Source organism: Carcharodon carcharias, chromosome 15 (genome assembly GCF_017639515.1).
Source record: "Carcharodon carcharias isolate sCarCar2 chromosome 15, sCarCar2.pri, whole genome shotgun sequence".
Taxonomy (NCBI): Eukaryota; Metazoa; Chordata; class Chondrichthyes; order Lamniformes; family Lamnidae; genus Carcharodon; species Carcharodon carcharias.
In genome coordinates this window covers 63,208,659-63,217,393 of record NC_054481.1, presented here as the reverse complement: position 1 = coordinate 63,217,393, position 8,735 = coordinate 63,208,659, and positions in this window count along the sequence as shown.

Sequence of the window (8,735 nt, the reverse complement as noted above, 5' to 3'; positions counted from 1 at the left end):
TAAAATTTCAACATTCACCTTTTTTCCCCAAATGTACACTGGCGACGAGGCACTCTGCACAATTCAGAAAAGAGAGCTGGACATGAAAGCGCTGACAGACAATTGCACACACGGAGAGTCTCTTCTGGATATAGAATGTATGATCACTGCTCATAAGCACTCAGTCCAGTCACCAAAGAGCAGAGAGCTTAGTTATAGATTTGGGGAAGTGCCAAGTGTACAGAGGGGCGTTGTTGGATTTTAATCAACTAAACTACATAAATCAGGAGCATAGCACTGTCAAGCTTCCCACACACAGCCACAAGAATGGTTTACTAACTAAGACATTGACTTTCAGAGTCTGGAGTTGAATGGGAAGTATCCTAAAACAATTTGTCCAGGTCCTATCAGTGCAACAAGCTTTCTGAATAATCTTTATCCTGGACCTGCTTCCTACAGTTAAATACCGGTAAGACCAAAGCCATTGTCTTCACCCTCACCACAAACACAGTACCTTGACACAAAGTGCGAGAGGAGCAGTGGGACTTGAACAGCGAGAGGATCAGTGGGGACATTAACAGCGAGACAGGGTGAGAGGAACAGCAGGGTCATTAACAGTGAGAGAGTGCAAGAGGAGCAGTGGGGCCATTAATGGTGAGAGGAGCAGTGGGGCCATTAACGGTGAGAGGAGCAGTGGGACCATTAACAGCGAGAAAGGGTGAGAGGAACAGCAGGATCATTAACAGTGGGAGCATGCAAGGGGAGCAGCAGGGTCATTAACATTGAAAGGGGGTGAGAGGAGCAGAGAGGTGACTAACAGTGATAGGGGGTGAGAGAAGCAGTGGGATCATTAACAGTGAGAGTGGGTGAGAGGAGCTGCGGGAACATTAACAGTGAAAAAGTGTGAGAGGAGCAGGATAATGGGGTAGACCATTTAAGATTGAGGTGAGGAGAAACTTCTTTCAGAGTGTGGTGAGCCTATGGAATTCTCTACCACAGAAGGCTGTGAAGGCCAAGTATTTAACAAGGAAGCAGATAGATTTCTGGACTCTAAAGGCATCAAGGGATATGGGGAGTGCATGTTAAGATAGAGGATTAGCCATGATCACATTGAATGGTGGAGCAGGCTTGAAGGAACGAATGACCTACTCCTGCTCCTATTTCTATGTAAGGGGAAAAGTAATAAAGTCTAAATCAGGGTTACTGTGCATATATGTGAATAAGTTTAGTAAATAAGATTGGTGAGTTACAGGCATAGATTGACATGTGGAAATATGATATTGTGGCTACAACAGAGACCTGGCTCAAAGAAGGGCTGACTAGGTGATAAATATTTTTGGATACAAGCAAGACCTGGGAGTGGGAGATGCAGATGGTGCTAATCACCGGGGCTCATGCCTGTAGAGGACCTGGGGTCATTGGCCAAGTAGCCAGTAAATCGGGATTCTCAGTGTCCAAAGCAGCCAATCCAGCAGACAGAGCATGTTGATTGACAGTATACTTGGCCAATGATTGCTGTTGCTCTGTTGTATGACATGCCAATTTCTCAGTTCCTCCTTGCTTACCTCATGTTGGATCTTATGTGAGGACGGTTCTGTTACAGCATCACTTCAGACCACAAGAACTGCAAGGAGAGATTGGATAGATTGGGGTTGTTTTCCTTAGAACAAAGAAGGCTGAGAGTTGGCTTGATTGAGGTGTACAAAATTATGAGAGGAATAGATAGAGGGGACAGGATAAAATTGTTTCCCTTGGTGGAGAATTCTAGAACCGGGGACATAGATTCAAGATAAGTGGCATAAGGTGTAGGGGGGATATGAGGAAGAACTTTTTTATGCAGAGGGTAGTGGGTGTCTGGAATTCGCTGCCCAAGTTGGTTGGAGAGGCAGAAACTTTAAACTCTTTTAAAATGTGCCTGGATCTGCACCTAAAGTGCTGTAAGCTGCAGGACTATGGGCTGGGTGCAGGAAGGTCGGATTAGAAAGGGTACCTGGATGTCCTCGGGCTGGCATGGACAAGATGGGCTGAATGACCTCCTTCTGTGCTGTAACTTTTCTATGGTTCTAAGATAAGGTAAAGCAAACTGTCTAATGCCCCAAATCTACCCTCATAAAACCCTTCCTGACCTCCTCCCACTGGATGGTGTGTGATCCTGGGCCTGGCCCTTCCTGACCCCATTGCTTGCATCCCCCTGTCAGTGTGCATGTTCCGCACCACACCACAATCTCCCCAGTCCCCAACCTCATCCACTGAATCCCTGGATACTCCTTGGATCATGCACAATTTTCCAGTGAAATTTATTTGAAGAGCAACTGGCCCCGGAGCCACAATGTCCAAGTAATGAGGCTGCTAGTAAACACTAAACAGATTAACATGGGCAATTGAAGTTGAAGCATATGAATGTTCCAGGATGCACTCTGTGGCCTCAGATGGTGTGAATGAGTTTCAGGCTGGTCGTCCCCAGATCCAGTTTAGAAAATATGGTCGCACTACTTCAGACAGATAGAGAGTAATCCAGCCATGCTGATTGGAAAATCTCCAACAACTCTCTCAGAAGACCAGGAAGGAAAGTTTTATGGAGGTAGACATTGGTGAGGTGGGTTGTCATCTTCAGCATGACAATGTGTCCCATTACTCCCAATCCACAGGTAAACAGGTCAAGAGGAAATTAGTTTGATGCTTAATTCAGAATAGTTTAATGGTATCAAGGAGATAAGGAAAAGTTATTTTAACTAGCAGGCCAGAAAAGCAAGGGAAGTTGCAGTAGCTGAAAACTCTGTTGGGGGCCCATAGGAGATGAGGAGAATGTGAGAGAGAGAGTTTGAGAAAGAGAGAATACGAGAGACAGAGTGTGAGAGCGTGAGGGCGGAATTTTCTGTGCCTGCTGGCATTGGGCATCATGCCAGGTGTGAGGCCAAATGGCGGGAAGGCCAAAAGTTGTGAAATCAGTTTGCAATCGTCCGCTCTGCTTGTCAGTGGCGGGCCGCATTTCCCACTGCTGCACGTTGGGACCCTTCATTGTAATACATCTGCATATCATTATAAGCCCAGATCGCTGGAATCATCCCCTTATGTTGGATTATCCGAGCAGTCATGCCGATGTGTTTCAGAACAGCATTTATAAGGGTTGTGGGGGGTGGATGGTGGAGGAAAGTAGCCACGCATTAGGGAAACCTTGTATAAAGTGACCATTCCTCACAAGCTGAGACAGTTCAGGTGCAGCCACATTGACATGTGTGGAGTCGGGCCTCTAGCTTGTCTGCCTACTCAAGCAACGCTGGGGCTTGAAAGTGCCATCAAATGCTCCAGAGCTTTTCACCCCTCAGGCACAGACTGAAAACTAATGAGCATTTTTGTGGATTGCAGAACAATTGGACCACCAGGTACATTGTACAATCTCCTTGCGAAAGCTGGCCATGGAGCAGTCACTGGTGGAGGTGCTCACAGCCCCTTGCAATGTGATCATTCAGATTTGATCAAGCCTTGCAGCGCTGGTTAGGAGAATGCCTGCACAGAGCTGAGAGCACAGCACGCAGCCCAGTGGAAAATGCTGCCGCCAATCAGTCAGGTGGAGTGGGGCGGAGGTGGGTGGGGTTTCAGGCAGCCATGCAACACACTAAAATCTGGCCATCGAAGTGGTGGACAGCACTCTCTGGGATGCATTAAGGGGTCTTCAGACTTAAGAGAGGTTCTTAGTAGTCCCAAGCTAACCCACGCGTCTAACCCACGGAGTACATCAGAAGCATGGGGCCTGGTGACCCTAGCTGTATGCCTCATGGCTTACAGAGAGCAGTGATGAAGGAGAAGAGAGCAACGAAGGCGCCTGGCTGGGCAAAGGGAGGACCAGGACCCTCAGGAAAAAGCCACGCTGGAGCTCCTGTGTACACTGCTGAAGAGCCACAGTGAGCCATCGCTGGGCGGCACCTTGCTAGACTCAGGGTCTATAGACAGCGCCTGTCGTTCCAAGAACTGATTCCAAGCAACCAAGAATCAGCGTCGCAGAAGACTGGACATGTCCAGGGAACTAGTCGGTCACATCTGCCACCTGCTGCAGGATTTGGTGCCACAGCCCAGTGGCTGTGAAAGTGACCACGATGCTCAATTTTTATGCCAGTGGCTCCTTCCATGGCTCCACATTTGACCTCTGTGGGATATCGCAAGCTTCCAGGCACAAATGAGTCCATGAGGTCACAGACGCCATCTTTGTGAAGGCACACAACTTTCTGCATTTCACCCAGGATCAGGAAAGCCAGGATGCAAGACTACTGGAATTTGCCCAGATTTCAGGTTTTCCACAGGTATAGGGTGTCATCAACCACACTCACGTGGCGCTCAGATCTCTGTGGCAACAAGCAGTCAACTACATCAACCATAAGGGCTTCTGCTCGCTGAACGTTGAGCCGGTTTGTGACCACCACAAATGCATCCAGCAAGTCTATGCACGATTCCCAGGGAGTGTCCATGACTCCTACATTCTCAATAGGTCTCAGATCCCTGACATCTTCCAGGGTCCACATACTGCAGGATTGGCTCATCAGGGACAAGGGCTACCCACGGAGGGTGTGGCTGGTGATGCCCATATGGAGGTCTCAGAATGCAGCAGACAGAAAGTAGAACAAGGGTCATGCTGCATCTCACCCCTTGATGGAGCAAACCATCAGAATGTTGAAAATGAGGTTCTGGTGTCTGGACTGGTCTGGTGGAGCCCTGTAATATAGTCCAAAGAAGGTATCATGCATCATCGTCGCCTGCTGCTCCCTTCACAACCTGGCTTTGCAACAGAGACGAGCTGGCTGAGGAGGCGATGGAGGAGCTGCACATCTCCCCCAATGAGGAGGATGTCAATGGGGATGAGGGTAAGGTGGTCCCCGAAGGCGAGGATGATGGCAATGAAGCCTTCGCACTGGTCAGGCAAGACAGCCATACTTAGGAGGCCCTCATAGCTGCTAGATTCATGAAGGATGGTGACAACATGCAGTGAGAAGATACCGTAGATCCACACATTGCATTTGTGAACTTTTGACTCCTGTCTGGCTGATGGCAGCACACATACCCTCTGTGATAAGGCTCTTGTCATGGAGATGCAGTGGATGCCCACAGTCCTTACATTCCAGGAGGATGACCACATGCAGCAGGGACACTCCATAGATCCTCACATAGCTTATGTGAATGTCTGACTCCTGTCTGGCTGTTGGCATCTCACTTGCACTCTGTGAGCAGGGTCATATCATGGAAATACAGCGAAGAAACTCTAACCTCTCCTGATCCTATCGCAATCCTCGTGAGCTGAACCCTTCAGGGCCACACTGTCACCGGCCACAAATGCTGATGAGATGGGGATCAGCCGCACTTCAAAGGTGCTGAGAGCACACAGAGAGAATGACAGAGCTCTGTGCCACCGGCCCAGGACAATTCTGGCAGCAATGATAAACCCCATCGAGGTGTAGGCATGACAGCTGTGACTAGTGACAGTGAAGGTGCACCATCAGTGTGCTGGGAAGGTTACACAAAGCACAGGGAAGAGGCCCTGGACTAAGGCACCTGCTTTTATCTTGTGCAGGGACCAAAGTTTCACATCTGAGTAACATGAACACTGCTCATCAGAACAAGGAGCCAAAGGCAAGGAGACATTCTTGGGAGTTTAGTAACAAAGTGAATGTTATGTACAAGAGTTATGTACACCAATGCCAGGCTGTGCAACTACACCTGCTTAACCTTCCTAACCCTGCCCTACGTCTTGGTGCTCCCGTGACATCCATAGTTGAGGTGGAGGCAACCTGCTGACTGCTCCACCTTGTCTGTGCTGAGTCAATGCGGAGGCAGTGGCGTAGTGGTATTGTTACTGGACTAGTAATCCAGGGACCCCAGGTAATACTCTGGGGACGCAGGTTTGAATCCCACCGTGGCAGAAATTTGAATTCAACAAAAATTAAAAGTCTAATGAAATTGGCAATTGTCACAAAAACCATCAGGTTCACTAATGCCCTTTAAGGAAGGAAATCTGCTGCCCTTACCTAGTCTGGCCTACATGTGACTCCAGACCCTCAGCAATGTGGTTGACTCTTGAATGCATTCTGAAGTGGCCTAGCAAGTTGTATCAAACTGCTATAAAGTCTCAAAAAAGGATTGAAATTGGGTGGACCACTCGGCATTGGCTTACACACTGGAAACAACAACAGCGACTCAGCCCTTTTGACCCTGCAAAGCCCTCTTTACTAACATCTGAGAGTTTGTGCCCAAATTGGGAGAGCTGTCTCACAGACTAGTCAAGCAACAGCCTAACATAGTCATACTCATGGAATCATAGCTTACAGATGATGTCCCAGACACCACCATCACCATCCCTGGGTATGTCCTGTTCCACTGGCAAAGGTGGTGTGGCACAGTGGTATACAGTCATGAGGGATTTGCCTGCAGCGTCCCCAACATTGACTCTGGACCCCATGAAGTCCCATGGCATCAGGTCAAACATGGGCAAGGAAACATCCTGCTGATTACCATGTACCATCCTCCCTCAGCTGATGAATCAGTGCTCCTCCACATTGAATGCCACTTAGAGGAAGCACTGAGGGTGGCAAGGGCACAGGATATACTCTGGGTGAGGTCTTCAATGTCCATCACCAAGAGTGGCTCAGTAGCACCACTACTGACCGAGCTGGTTGAGTCCTAAAGGACATAGCTGCTAGACTGGGTCCAGGGCAAGTGGTGAGGGAACCAACAAGAGGGAAAAACATACTTGACCTCATCTTCACCAACCTGACTGCCGCAGATGCATCTGCCCATGACAGCATCGGTAGGGAGTGACCACCGCACAGTCATTGTGGAGATGAAACCCCACCTTCACATTGAGGATACCCTCCATCGTGTTATGGGGCACAATCACCATACTAAAAGGGATAGATTATTTTTTATTATTTATTCATGGGATGTGGACCTTGCTGGCTAGGCCAGCATTTATTGCCCATGCCTAGCTGCCCTTGAGAAGGTGATGGTGAGCTGCCTTCTTGAACCGCTGCAGTCCATGTGGTATAGGTATACCCACAATGCTGTTAGGAAGAGAGTTCCAGGGTTTTGACCCAGCTACAGTGAAGGAGTGGTGATATGTTTCTGAGCCAGGATGGTGGGTGACTTGGAGGGGAACTTCCAGGTGCTGGTGTTCCCATCTATCTGCTGCCCTTGACCTTTTAGATGGCAGTGGTCATGGTTTTGGAAGGTGCTGTCTAAAGAGCCTTGGTGAATTCTTGCAGTGCATCTTGTAGATGGCACACACTGGCTACTATGCATTGATGGTAGAGGGAGTGAATGTTTGTGGATGTGGTGCCAATCAAGTGGGCTGCTTTGTCCTGGGTGGTGTTAGCTTTTTGAGTGTTGTTGGAGTTGCACTCATCCAGACAAGTGGAGAGTATTCCATCACACTCCTGACTTGTGCCTTGTAGATGGTGGACAGGCTTTGGGGAGTCAGGAGGTGAGATACCCGCCATAGGACTCCTAGCCTCTGACCTGCTTTTCCAGCCACAGTATTTATATGGTTAGTCTAGTTCAGTTTCTGGTCAATGGTAACCGTGAGGATGTTGATAGTGGGGGATTCAATGATTGTAGTGCCATTGAACATCAAGGGTCAATGCTTAGACGCTCACTTGTTGGAGATGGTCATTGCCTGGCAGTTGAGTGGTGTGAATGTTACTTGCCACTTGTCAGCCCAAGTCTGGATGTTGTCCAGGTCTTGCTGCATTTGGACATGGACTGCTTCAGTATCTGAGGAGTCATGAATAAAAAACATTGTGCAATCATCAGCAAGTATCCCCACAAATGTATTAAAGTTCTTTGAGGATGTAGTACGCAGGGTATATAAAGGGGAACAAATTGATGTAGTATATTTGGATTTCCAAAACGCATTTGGTAAGTTGCTACATAAAAGATAAGAGCTCAAGGCATTGAGGATGATATATTAGCATGGAAAAAGGATTGGCTAACTAACAGCCAATCCTTTAGCACAGAGGTGGAAAGGGAGGTGGGCCAATCTTGACGCAGGCATTATAAAAGGCCCACCTCTACTGCCATCTTTGTGCCATAGGAGATTAGTGCTTTGTTGTGAAACTGACAAGTATTCTTGGAAGTGCTGGCTGAACTTCGTACTATGACTATACACTTTCATTGCATTGATGGCCAATAGAATGATGCCTCTGTTAGAATTGGCTCAGCACGAAGGAACCCTCAATAAACTCTCAACCCACTGCAGACTCCCGAGTTCTTGCTTTGCTGCCTCAGGCACCCAGCACTGAAGGGCTGCTGGCTCAACCAGTCTCTGCTGTCCCCCTGCAAATGGCTGCACTCTGTTATATGTATTTGCAGGAGGTCAAGCACAGTGCTGCGATTGAACACAGTACCCAGCTGAGGGGCAGATTCCCACAATCAGCTCTGAACTCTATAGCCCCTCATAGTAAACCTATCTACAACCTCAACAGAGGAGGGAAACCACTGATCCATCACCTGTGGCTACCCCTAGCCTTACATCATCCCAGTGCAAGTGTGCCCCCTCAGGGAGCTCTGATCCCCTCATGACCTTTGCTGTGCAGTATCAACCTGTACCATGCTGGTATTCAAACACTAATGCACAGGCTTTCAGACCTATGCATGGCCACTCCATCACTAGTAATAAACCCACAACTCACCAGTCCCTCGCTATCATCTAATCATGTCTTGTTAATGATGCATCCCACAAAAGGCGAACACACATACTGACCCATTACTTCATC